This window comes from Argopecten irradians, chromosome 2 (genome assembly GCF_041381155.1).
Source record: "Argopecten irradians isolate NY chromosome 2, Ai_NY, whole genome shotgun sequence".
In the NCBI taxonomy this organism is placed as follows: domain Eukaryota; kingdom Metazoa; phylum Mollusca; class Bivalvia; order Pectinida; family Pectinidae; genus Argopecten; species Argopecten irradians.
The window spans coordinates 6,451,579-6,464,204 of NC_091135.1; positions in this window are offsets into that span (position 1 = coordinate 6,451,579).

The window sequence follows — 12,626 nt, forward strand, 5'->3', positions numbered from 1 at the left end:
CTAGTAACGTTAATTGCTGAGACGGTGGAGCAGCGTTTGAAGTATAACCGTTAAACACATTTTTTACGGGCTACGATATTAACTTTTATGAAAATCTCTAATGTTTTAGAGACCTTCTAAATCTGTAACTATCCCTAATAAAATATCTCCAACACATAAATATATATACTAGTACATACTTCACAGATACCCCTGTATACAAAACATTCACAATACGACAAATTGTTATCGGATCCTCATGGGAGGGGGTCAGTTTAGCGCCACAGTACACCAAGCGCGGTTATCCGTTATCAATACAAGACTGCAGGAGACACAGTGCTCATCTGTGACGATCGTGAGTACTTTTTGCATGTTGAATTTAGCAGTTTTAATCACTATATCCTTATAATAATTACACATAATTTTACAGATGTGTTTTAGGAATGTAATATGATAAATTAATTTGGTGATGTTTATAGATAGATGTTTTATAACCACCTGCTTGAAACGTCCATGTGATATACATCACTATCCACTTAATTGTTGTTGATACTTCACTAGTATTTTGAATCTTGTATAAACTTTTAATGTACTAAATTATAGAAATACTGTTCATTTCATATATTGCATAACCGACATAATAAAAAGATACATGCAGTAATAAAAATATACAATGCAGTATTTATTTAAAGGCCCGCTATCTTTCCGAAGCAAAAAAATGAAGGTTTCATAAAAACATTGGTAACATTAAAAAAAATATACCGAATGCCTAAAATGAAGTTACAAAACTAAACCAATGCAAAATTTCCTGCGTAATATATGAAAATGGTGGAGAGTCGTTTCGCCGTCTGGTGCATTAGATCGGTCAACCACCGCGCGGTATTTTTTACGACAATGGCGGGAATCATAAGACGACCCGCGTTATGAAAATTAACATTTAAGTTGCTCTGAAGGTGATAATAAGTGTAGTATTAACAATAAGCTAATATTTTTGCGACTCTACACAATTATCAATTTCGTTTTATAATCCCGTTTTAAAAAGTAAAAACCGTTTTGATAGTGGCCCTTTAATAGTGTGATTTAGTTTAAACAATATTTATTCAAATATATACATACATATACACAAATACATACAGACAACTAGGATGGGAAAACAAGTTAAAAGTTGATATTAATTCCTCTCATGAAATAAAAGCACGGCGTTTTGACATGGACATATACACAATTTAACAGAACAACCAGTGAGACAATACATTTCTACTTAAATAGAGATATTTCTGTCTCTCTATATTTTTTCCGGAGTACATTAAGTGTTTAATATAGAAATATACTGTCAATAGAAAATTGATTTTATAGTTACATTTCAAATAAGTGATAAATCTATATGGTTTCCGTATACATCTACTGCAGACATTTAAAATAATAATTTTGTGATTGTAAATGTAAAGTTATAATTATAAATTAATTATGTAGTTTGACAAATGATATTGATTGAAACCCCAGTGATAAAACAAGAAAACTATATACGGTATGAATTACTAAAATCTTTTACTGTAAAAGATTAACTGCTGTACCGAAACAAAATACTACTAAATAACATGTGCATATTTATACCGTTTTTACAACAAATGATCAAAATAACAAGTACAAAATATACAAAAAAGGATATAACATATTTGGAAGCATTTGCTTTTTCATTTTCCGAAATATTAACTACCAAAATGGGTGTTTTGTCAAAAATCTAATTATAAAAACACTTCGAATTGGCACGATCAGTCAACTTGACAGGTTAATTAGGGCTTTTCACCATGTGGTGAAAAGACCTATTGTTTTTGTTCTGTTTTTTATTATTATTCTTCTACACTTTTTTTTGTGTCCAAAAGATCTTCAAAATGGTAAGAGGTATGCCAATGGCCTTATTGTTATATTGTATGGCATGAGTTGAAGGGGTGACCGCAACATTTTTAAGTAGGTCAAAAATCCAAGATGGCCGCCATGACGTCATACCTAAAAAGTTTAAAACAGCCATAACTCAAAAACCGTTTAAGATACAGCAAATATTTTTGATGTTTTATGTAGATCGTATAAAAGACTAACTTTTATCCACTTACAGCAATTAGGTCAGAGGTCAAACAAAAAAGTTCGCTATGGGGTCAAAGTTTGCGAATTTTTATTTTTTTTTGATTTTCCGAAATTTCTTTTTACATATCGATGCAGAATGTCATTCTGATGAATTTGGTGTCTTTTATTTGTCGGTAGCACTTCCGGTTAATGCTGTATGCCATTTTGAAAAAACAATCCTTTGATCTTTGCTAAATTCCCGCCAAAATGTTTAACATTATTGTCGAACTTAATGACTAATATTATAGTCTGTAATTGCTATAGAAAAGATCCCTCTAATGTTCTCTAACGTTTGATATGATTTTTATCTTCATCAAAAAAACAAAATGGCCGCTATTACGTCATATTTTAAAATTTAAAAATGCTTATAACTCACTAACAGTTCTTTTCACAGATTTCATCCAATAATATTTTTTGCAGAGAGTTCTCTTCGGCTGATCAAACTTCATGCAGATCTTCACTAAAACACTTTTATTCAGGGCTGAAAGTCAAGGTTACAACTTCAAAACCCATGCATTACCTAGTTCTTAACTTACCTGGCAATGACGGTATTGTAAACTAAATATAGTGAAAAGCCCGCGTTATTATTTTTTTTTTTACATTTTAAAATTACCATTCCTTACTTTGCGTCGTTTCTGTATATCTGTATTAGGAGCAAGTTGGTGCGGCAAGGATAGAGTATCAAACAGTGACACCTACACAATACACTTACTTTTGCTGTGATTCAGAGATAACTCCAAGTGAGCGATCTGTCTGCTAAGAAGGTCTACCAACAAGGGTGAGATCTGGGGCTCTGTGATGTGTTTTGTCACTATTAGTAACGCAAAACATCCAACAATGCCACTACCTTTGTCGTTTTCCTATTGGTCAGGAACCAAAATCATAATTCAGTGGCGTAGGAAGATGAAACGTAATGGGGGGGGGGGGGGGGGGGGCAAAGGTCCTCAATATTTCGTAACCCCCCCCCCCCCCCTCGGGCGCCCCGCACCCACAGGAGGTAATTGATATACTTTTTTCATATATCATTACATATAATCCTTGTACATTTCTATAAACAGTCGCTAACAGGAAATTAATGAATACGCAAATAAAGGGTATTCCCTGGGAAATATTATGATAAAGAACGAACGACTGAGATGATTTTTACGTAGAATTTGAGGATTTTGCGAGCGCCGAAGGCGCAAGATTTTGGTGTTTGGGGGGTTCGGGGGTCTCCCCCGGGAAAAAAATTACAATTTAGAACGGCAGAGATGAGTTTTACGACGTATTTTGTTGAATTTGTGAGGGCAGAAGGCGCGGGATTTTGGTGTTTGGGGGGTTCGGGGGTCTCCCCCGCGGGAAAAAATTAAGATTTAGAATGGCTGAGGTGAGTTTTATGATGTATTTGATGAATTTGTGAGTACTGAAGGCCTGAGATTTTGTTGTTTTGGGGGTCCTGGGTTCTCCCCCGGGGACAAAAATTAAGATTTAGATAGCTGAGAGGAGTTTTATGATGTATTTTGATGAATCTGCGAGCTCAGGAGGCGCGAGATTTTGTTGTTGTTTGGGGGGCCCGGTGGTCTCCCCCGAGAAAAAAAATATTACGATTTGGAATGGCTGAGATGAGTTTTACAATGTATTTTGCTGATTTTAAAGCGTTCTTAACACGGTAATTTTTCGATTTAAAGTTACCTTTAGAAATGATAATAGTGAGTTTCGTCATATCATTATGCAACCCTGCTCGATCTGAACATACCGGATTCACACCATCGGCACATTGTTGTGTAACTCAAAGTAATAATGACATATAAACAAATTAATCTTTTAAGAAGCATTTTTTAAATAGTATAATCCCTTGATGGACATTTTTAGTCTAGTTCGTGTGTATTGAATTTTCATTATTAAACATTACGTGCTTGAACGTTTTAGGAAACGCGCCGCGCAGCGAAAATTTTTTCTAAAATTAAGTACAAAAATGTGCATTAGGACCCTTTTTTCTTTCAAATGTGCATTTTTAGAACATTTCACTCGGCGAAAATGGGGGGGGAGGGGGGGGGGGGGGGGGCAATTGCCCCCCTGCCCCCCCCCCCCCGCTTCCTACGCCCCTGTATTTGTCAATAACATCATTAAGAATTTGAAGAAATTTTTCATATATGTCATTAACATCATTTGAATGGCCAATTAGAGTATACAGTATCTCAGTCTATTGATTGTAATTCGTTATTAATGAAATCCCAGTTGGCACTTTCAAATTGATAAAAAGTTTTTTTGTAAGATTTTTCACGCAGTGTTTTGAAAACAAGATTTAAAAGAATAGTACAGTGGTCACTACAAGTTGGAGGTAGTACCTCAGTGTTACTAACAATGTTAGGATTGTTTGTAAAAAATATATCAATACTTTTAGCAGATGTGTCAGTTATGCATGTTGGTGTTTGGATTAGGCTGTCTAGTTGGTATTTTGTTAAAATAGTGTGTACATGTGAAGTGTTGGGGAGTCTCATCATGTCCTGATTGATGTCACCAGTAATGATTACATTAGTGTTCAAGTTAATCAAGTTTTCTATAAGATCATCAAAATGTTGCCAATAGTTAACTCTGGAGTTAGATGGACGATAGATGCAACACAAAAGAATTTTTTTATTAGAGTTTAGCACTTCTATAACTAAATTTTCAATATTGGGGTTTTCCAGATCAGTTCGTCTGGTAGATATTAAGTTTTCTTTGGTAAAAATCAGTATACCACCTCCATTATCTTTTTCTCTATCTCGTCTGAACATAACTGGGTGTGAATTTAGTGCCAAGCTATCATCAGTTATAGTGTTGTTTAAGTGTGTTTCAGTTAAGCAGACTATATCATATTCCGAAAATTCAGTTTCAATAATATCTGATTTGTTTCTAAATGATCTCACATTAGAAGGAATAACTGACAAGTTAGATAGGTAATGTCTCTCAGGGGGTTGACCAGGATTGGGATGAACATCACCACTTAGAAGTATTAATAAAGTTGACAAATAGAAAATTAAAAGAAAAAGTATTTTATAATGTATACATATAACATTTATGGAACCGTTTGGGCTTAGTAGAAAAGTGTAGTCTATTGGCCCTGGATTAGGATGGATGTCACCAGATAGCTCCAATAAGAAAATACTCTGATGGGCAAACAAAACATTTTTGATTTGCATAGCAATAATTTGAATTATTAACATGTATAGGGTAAACAACAAATAAGCACTTCCACACACACATTCATACCAAAAGTAGAGATTAATATACATTTTAATAGAATATTACTGCTAACTTTAGTAGGTAGCAGTTCAATTAATATAAGAATTACTCTGAAAGAAGAGTATTTATGTAACATAGACAAGTTGTTATTTAGTTGCGACTTCACAAAGGTACAAGTTGTTATTTAGTTGCGACTTCACAAAGGTAATTAATTAAGTAATATTTGGTCTAAATATAGATCTGTGGTTACATATAAGATAATATATATACAAACAGCAGTTTGGATACAGTCAAAGGGGGACAATAAAATAAATAAAATAGAGTAGCTAGAATAGTATGTAGCTTGTTAACAGCAACAACATATTTGAATACAATCAAAGGGAGACAACCAATAAATATAGTATAGCTTGTAATTGGCAATAATTGGTTTGGATACAGTCAGAGGGAGACAACCAATAAATAAAATAGAGTAGCTAGAGTAGTTTGTAGCCTACATTGTAATTAGCAACAACACATTTGTCCTGTTAATTATCTAGTGATAAGTATTTAGGTAAAAATTATGAGCAGAAAACACTAAAATACAATATGTAAAAGCCAAGTCTTGCTATTTTTTTTAAATACTCAAATTATTTGATCTATTGATATAATATAGGCATTATTGCTAATTTATTAGTGGCTATTTATATCACTATACAGCCATAAAAAGGAGAGATATTATAACATAGTACAAGAATAGCTAATACAAGGTCAACTCATAAACTCTGAACGAGCTAGTCCGCTAAACCTGCCTATATTATTAGGTTTTTTTAAAAAAATTTTGCCTAATATATAGTCAGCTCGCGGTACCTCTTAAAAATGTGAAATCGTAGGCCAGATTTGGCTACGCTACGCTACGTCAGCGGCATATTTCTAATATATATATATTTGCCAAAAAAAATTAAAACGCCTAATAATATAGGCAGGTTTAGCGGATCATGTACACGTCTGTTCTGTAGCTAAAACCGGCAAGGTATACATTATAATTGGAAATGGTGTAACAATAAATTAACTGATGTGAGCGAATATAATCAGTATAATGCATAAGATCAAAATTAAATTTAGGGATAACTCGTAGAATTACAAATAACGTTTCGTATTTCTTCACGGCTATGTGTAATATGTATTTTAATGCGTTCACGTATCGATATAGATATTATGCTCATCATAAGCGACCGTGCTTAGTCACATGACTTCAAAGACTCGATCTGACCGTTGGTCGGAATATTCCCGCCTAATCCATTGTTCATGAGAAGTCCGGCGAACTGACAACACAATTTTGAGCTTCCGAATTGCAACACTTTATAAAGGCAACAGGCAAGTCCGTTCTGAACATTTCATTTATATGATATATAATATGATATACAATACAGTATTGTTTAGATTTAAAGACTTATTAACAAAGTCTGACATTCCCGTATGTGAAGTAATACTGGCATAAATCACAGGGACCTGGCAAGAATTTTATAACCAACGGCAACGGTATTTATCTCTCCTCTCAAAAAACCTAAAACCACATGTACGTTTTTTGTATTGTTTTTCTCTTGTTTGATATAATATGTGAGCCACCGAACATTGAACATACTCATGAACATATCTCAGTTTCTACATGCAATTTCTACATGTGCACACATCACAATCATTTGAGTTATCGCACAAAATTACAATTACATGTATTTTTTTTTATGAAAACCATGAACTTCTCAATATTTTAAGGTTTAAGACCCTGTTTAAACTAGTGATGTTTTTGTATGCCTATACATTGTATATCACTGTATTCACTTCTTAGGTGTATTTGCATAACATACATATACATGTACCTTCTAAACATCCTCGATATTCCAGGGGTTCCGATCACTTACGATCTCTATACGAGTAGAGATAGTAAGTGATCAGAACCCCTGGAGTATCGAGGATGGTTACTAAAAAGTGTCAATGCATCCGTACTAACTTTACTAGATATAATACTGTTGACTCTGTATAGGCTGATGTGTTGTTTGTAAATTTTGGCAAATTATGCAAAAAATGTAAATTTTCAGTTTTGCATGTCCACAGGGTTCAGTACATATTTCTGTCACCAAACAACCATGTCATTATGTTTACTAGTGTTTATAGCATGTAGTAGGAACGCTGGTTTGACCGGATTCGACTTTATAAAGGCATACACATATACATTGTTTGGAAAATTTGACATTATTTAGGTTTTCTTCAACTACAGCTTAGACATGATATATTAAACAGGGTCTTAAACCTTAATTGCCCATTCAAGATCTCATTTTACACTCTTCTATTTCAGGTTATACACGGTTATTTCAGTTATTTTACTATTAATTTGTATGGATATACATGTAAAACCTGGTCAAGGCACAAACACTGATATATTGACTATATTCCACATAAATATTCGCAGCTTAAGAAATAAAATAACTCACCTCCAAAACATTGCAGGTGAATTCCACGTATAGTATGCATCACCGAATCTCATTTAGACAGCACTATTTCTGATGACGATATACAGACCGTGTACATTCCTATGGTGGAGGTGTTGCCGTCTATATATTTTATTATATTTATGCCAAACGTTGTCTTGACTTAGAATTTCCATCAGGTGAAGTCGTATGGGTAGAATATTCTTTAATAATTCCTCATACCTCCTTTACACAGTTACAGACCCAATGATAGTATAAATCCTCTTTGGGAACAATTTGAAAACTCCACTGAAACCGCACTTGATGAAAATCGGCATGTAATAATAGTTGAAGACTTGAACATTTGATTCTCAGAAACCCGTCACATATACTTAGTGATAGTATACGTCCATCCTTCTCCAATGTCATACACTAACCTGCACGTGTAGGTCAAACGCGCGCTTTGTCACTAGATCCCGTACGCGTGCTGGTCAGCGATGCGTGCGAAATAGAGCTTGCCGGTGTTATCGATGTATGTAGATCACGATATATTTCTGATCATGATATCGATGCCACTATGATTGAAATGTACCAAGGATTTATAAGTGAGATATACGTCCTTGAATGTACTAATAATTGTTTACGTTCGATCTGGTGACCATGATATAAAAATGCTAATTACCGATCTTATACAAAATATGCCAGGTCCCTATGGTTGTTATTTAGAGGCGCTCAATCATGTAATGATATGAGTATCTATCTATATCTATCTATATATGATACGTTGTAGAACCCGTTTCCGGTTTTAACACAACGGTAGAGAGAGGATCTTACAGGGCATGTTTAAAAGCCTCCAATGTTGGGGCACATACTACCTTTTCCTCTAAGTGGTTCCAGTCAATGACTGTACGCACAAATAAGGAATTCCTGTATTGCTCACAGTTGTGTGTCGGTACCGTGAGGGTTTTGAATTTCTGGTGACATTTTTTTCAACAACATTTGTGGTGATGTGATTTTCGTAATACTTAGCTTTGATGTTTCTTTTGGGTCGTTGTTTTGTTAAGTACTGATCTGGGGGTATTGATGGTAGCATCCCCTCCACCACTTTATATAGGAAGGTCAGTCTCTGTTGTTCACGTCTGATCTGAAGTGATGGTAGTTTCAGATCCTCTAGCATTCTTGTAACGCATCCTTCCTCCCTGGTCTTGTAGTCATTGGAAATGAATCTGGTTGCTAGTCTTTGTATTCTTTCAAGTTTGTCAATGTCTTTTTTGATATAAGGGTCCCAAATTATTGCACCATACTCAAGGATGGAGCGCACCAGTGAAATATATGCTATTTTTTTGCACGTAGTTGGGCAGTGAGTAAAAAATTTTCTGAAAAAAAAATACTCGGACTATGCCCATGTTTGTATTCCCACTAAAAATATTATTATAAGACCTAATGATAAGCCGTGTTTACCTATGAATTACGACATGAAATAAGAGTGAGAAATAGGTTACATAAAAAACTTAAACGTAGCTATCCATTGCTAAATTTTGATAAATTTGAAAAAGCAATAATTTTAAAACGCAGAACCAGGGAATTATTTTTCGCTAATGTAAATGGACTATTAGACAATTTTGCCAAAAACAACCAAAAAGATTTCTGGAAACTTCTGCGTAATTTAATAAAGGGTTGTGATAGAGTTTCTAATATCCCCATTAAGATATCATGTTAATAATACTATTATGGTAGATAATGAACGAAAAGCTAATGTTTTAAACGATTACTTTATATCTATATCAACCTTATGTGATACTGGTGTTCCCTTACCATATGTTAATACCAGAACACAAAGTCGTATGGGCGATGTTTTTTTTACGCATACTGATATTATCGATATTCTAAGTTCCTAGACATAGGCAAAGCTGTAGGTTTTGATAAAATATTACTGTAATGAATATATATATGTATACTGTTGGTTAAAACATTTCGTGCCAGGTCCCTGTGGACATGGCAAATAGACTTATCTGATTAAAATACTTATAACCACTCCGTTCAAGAGGATCTGACAACATCCCATAAGAGGTCATGTTCGCATGACCTTTATACCACCTGTACATCAAATCAAAAGCATTTTCTACTCCTAGCTACATCAATTGAAAACGCCATTTCGTCCCAGTATAAATATACACTTAGCTTTGTTGTGTTCTTTGGGCGAGATGACTATGTATATTAAATAATTCTGACTGGTTTTTTTAAAACTGTTTCGTCCCAAAACAATTCTGGCAGCAGCAATATTTTTCAAAAGGTCACCAGAACGTGACCCCTAATGGGATGTTGTCAGATCCTCTGATCAAACGTGCATAGTGATAATAAGGATCTGTATCTTAATCAGATTGGGACTAGTCTGGAGTAGCTGGGGCTAAAAAGGCTAACTTTGGTCATATTTACTGAGCAATCGGAACTCCTCGGGCATTCTCTAAAGAATACAAATAAAAAAAGAATATTTTCTCGTTTACGGAAAGTGATGAAGGTTCCCGATTGATTTACTGAGTTAAAGGCCCTCTGGGCCTCTTGTACTTATTATATTTGTTGATTTAATATCCTGGTTGAGGATTATTTTCAGAAATTACCAGAGATTATATAGTACATGTAGTTTGTGTAATACATAAAGGGAGACAATCTGTTCCCACTCTATAACATTAGTCTAGGGGAGACAATCCATTCCTTTATAACATTACCTCCCTTTAATAGATAATGCTTTAATTTCTTTTTTCCTTTTCCCAATTATCATTTCATCTTTACAATATATATAAACATATAATTACATATACTCCTATACATACACTTTTACTCACTTTCACATCCCATTCAAATTTCTGATTTATATTGGTCAATCAATCTATATCCATCTTTCCATACTTTTGTTAGCCTTCTTTTTTCTTATAAATAATCATAATCTTTATTGTATATTTTCAGAATATATTCCACACTCATTTGCTTTCATTCTCTTACTCATTCATCATGGTTTACGATAAAAACATAAGAAACATTTCGTTATGATTTTTAGTTATAATTCTTTAGTATATTGTCACTGTAACTTTTTGTAATATAATTTTTGTGAATTTAGAATTAAGTGTTTTTATACCCCGCCCAACGAAGTTGGCGGGGTATATACAAATGGGTTCCGTCCGTCCGTCCGTACGAATGGTTTCCGGAGCATAACTCTAAAACCAGTAGAGATATTTCCACGAAACTTCATACACACATTGGTCTTATGGTCTAGTAGTGCCTTCTGCTATTTTTAGGTTTTCATTTTTTGCATTTTTTCCGTAACCATGGAAGCATTGCTGAAAATATCATATTTTTGTACCAGGTTCGTTCCGGAGCATAACTTTAAAACCAGAAGAGATATTTCCACGAAACTTCATACACACATTGGTCTTAATGTCAAGTAGTGCCCTTTGCTATTTTAAGGTTTTCACTTTTTGTACTTTTTTCTGTAACCATGGAAACATTGCTGAAAATGGCAGATTTTTGTGTAAGAATCGTTTCCGGAGCATAACTCTAAAACCAGTAGAGATATTTCCACGAAACTTCATAAACTCATTGGTCTTATGGTCTAGTAGTGCCTTCTGCTATTTTTAGGTTTTCAGTTTTTGCACTTTTTCCGTAACCATGGAAACATTGCTGAAAATATCATTTTTGTACCAGGTTCGTTTCCGCAGCATAACTGGAAAACCGGTTGAGATATATGCACGGAACTCCATAGGCACATTAGTCTTATGGTCTAGTAGTGCCTTTTGCTATTTTAAGGTTTTCACTTTTTGTACTTTTTTCTGTAACCATGGAAACATTGCTGAAAATGGCAGATTTTTGTGTAAGAATCGTTTCCGGAGCACAACTCTAAAACCAGCAGAGATATTTCCATGAAACTTCATAGACACATTGTTCTTTTGGTCTAGTAGTGCCTTTTGCTATTTTTAGGTTTTCATTTTTTGCACTCTTTCCGTAACCATGGAAACATTGCTGAAAATATCATATTTTTGTACCAGGTTCGTTTCCGCAGCATAACTGGAAAACCGGTTGAGATATATGCACGGAACTCCATAGGCACATTAGTCTTATGGTCTAGTAGTGCCTTTTGCTATTTTAAGGTTTTCACTTTTTGTACTTTTTTCTGTAACCATGGAAACATTGCTGAAAATGGCAGATTTTTGTGAAAGAATCGTTTCCGGAGCACAACTCTAAAACCAGCAGAGATTTTTTCATGAAACGTCATAGACACACTTTATGTAGGACTTCTAATTTTGTATTATGCTTTACTTTTAATTTAATATACATTCAGTAAAACTCATATATATCAAACTCAATTACTATGAACATTCACTTAATTCCTATGTAACTCGTCGCTGTTTAAAACAAATCAAAAATCGCACTGTTAGCTGCTGAACTTTGTTAAAGCTAAGATCAATTCTGGTATTTTTCAAAGAAGCAAATATTTTTAAAGTCGGTTTCACTTTGTTAAAAAAAAATATAAATATGTTTGTATATATTCTCCAATTGCAGTTGGGTTTTAAAATACTTTCCCTATACTCTGACTATCATATAAAATTAATGCATTAATTGATTTAGCTCTCCATTGGCGGGGGATCTGAATGACTATGTCCTTGTTTATGATGGCATCTAGTTTATCTTTATACAAATATCTTGCTATCTATACAGGTGGTCCTGAGATGTATTGTCTCCCCTTCATTGGTCAGCCAATCAAAAACGTTTTGCAAACTGATCGTCGCCGAGCTGTGCAGGAGATCAAAGGGATCCGAACTATTAACCGTTAAAAGTTTTGCTAAATAATAAGCGGTATCGCTGTAATTGAAATTTATTATCATT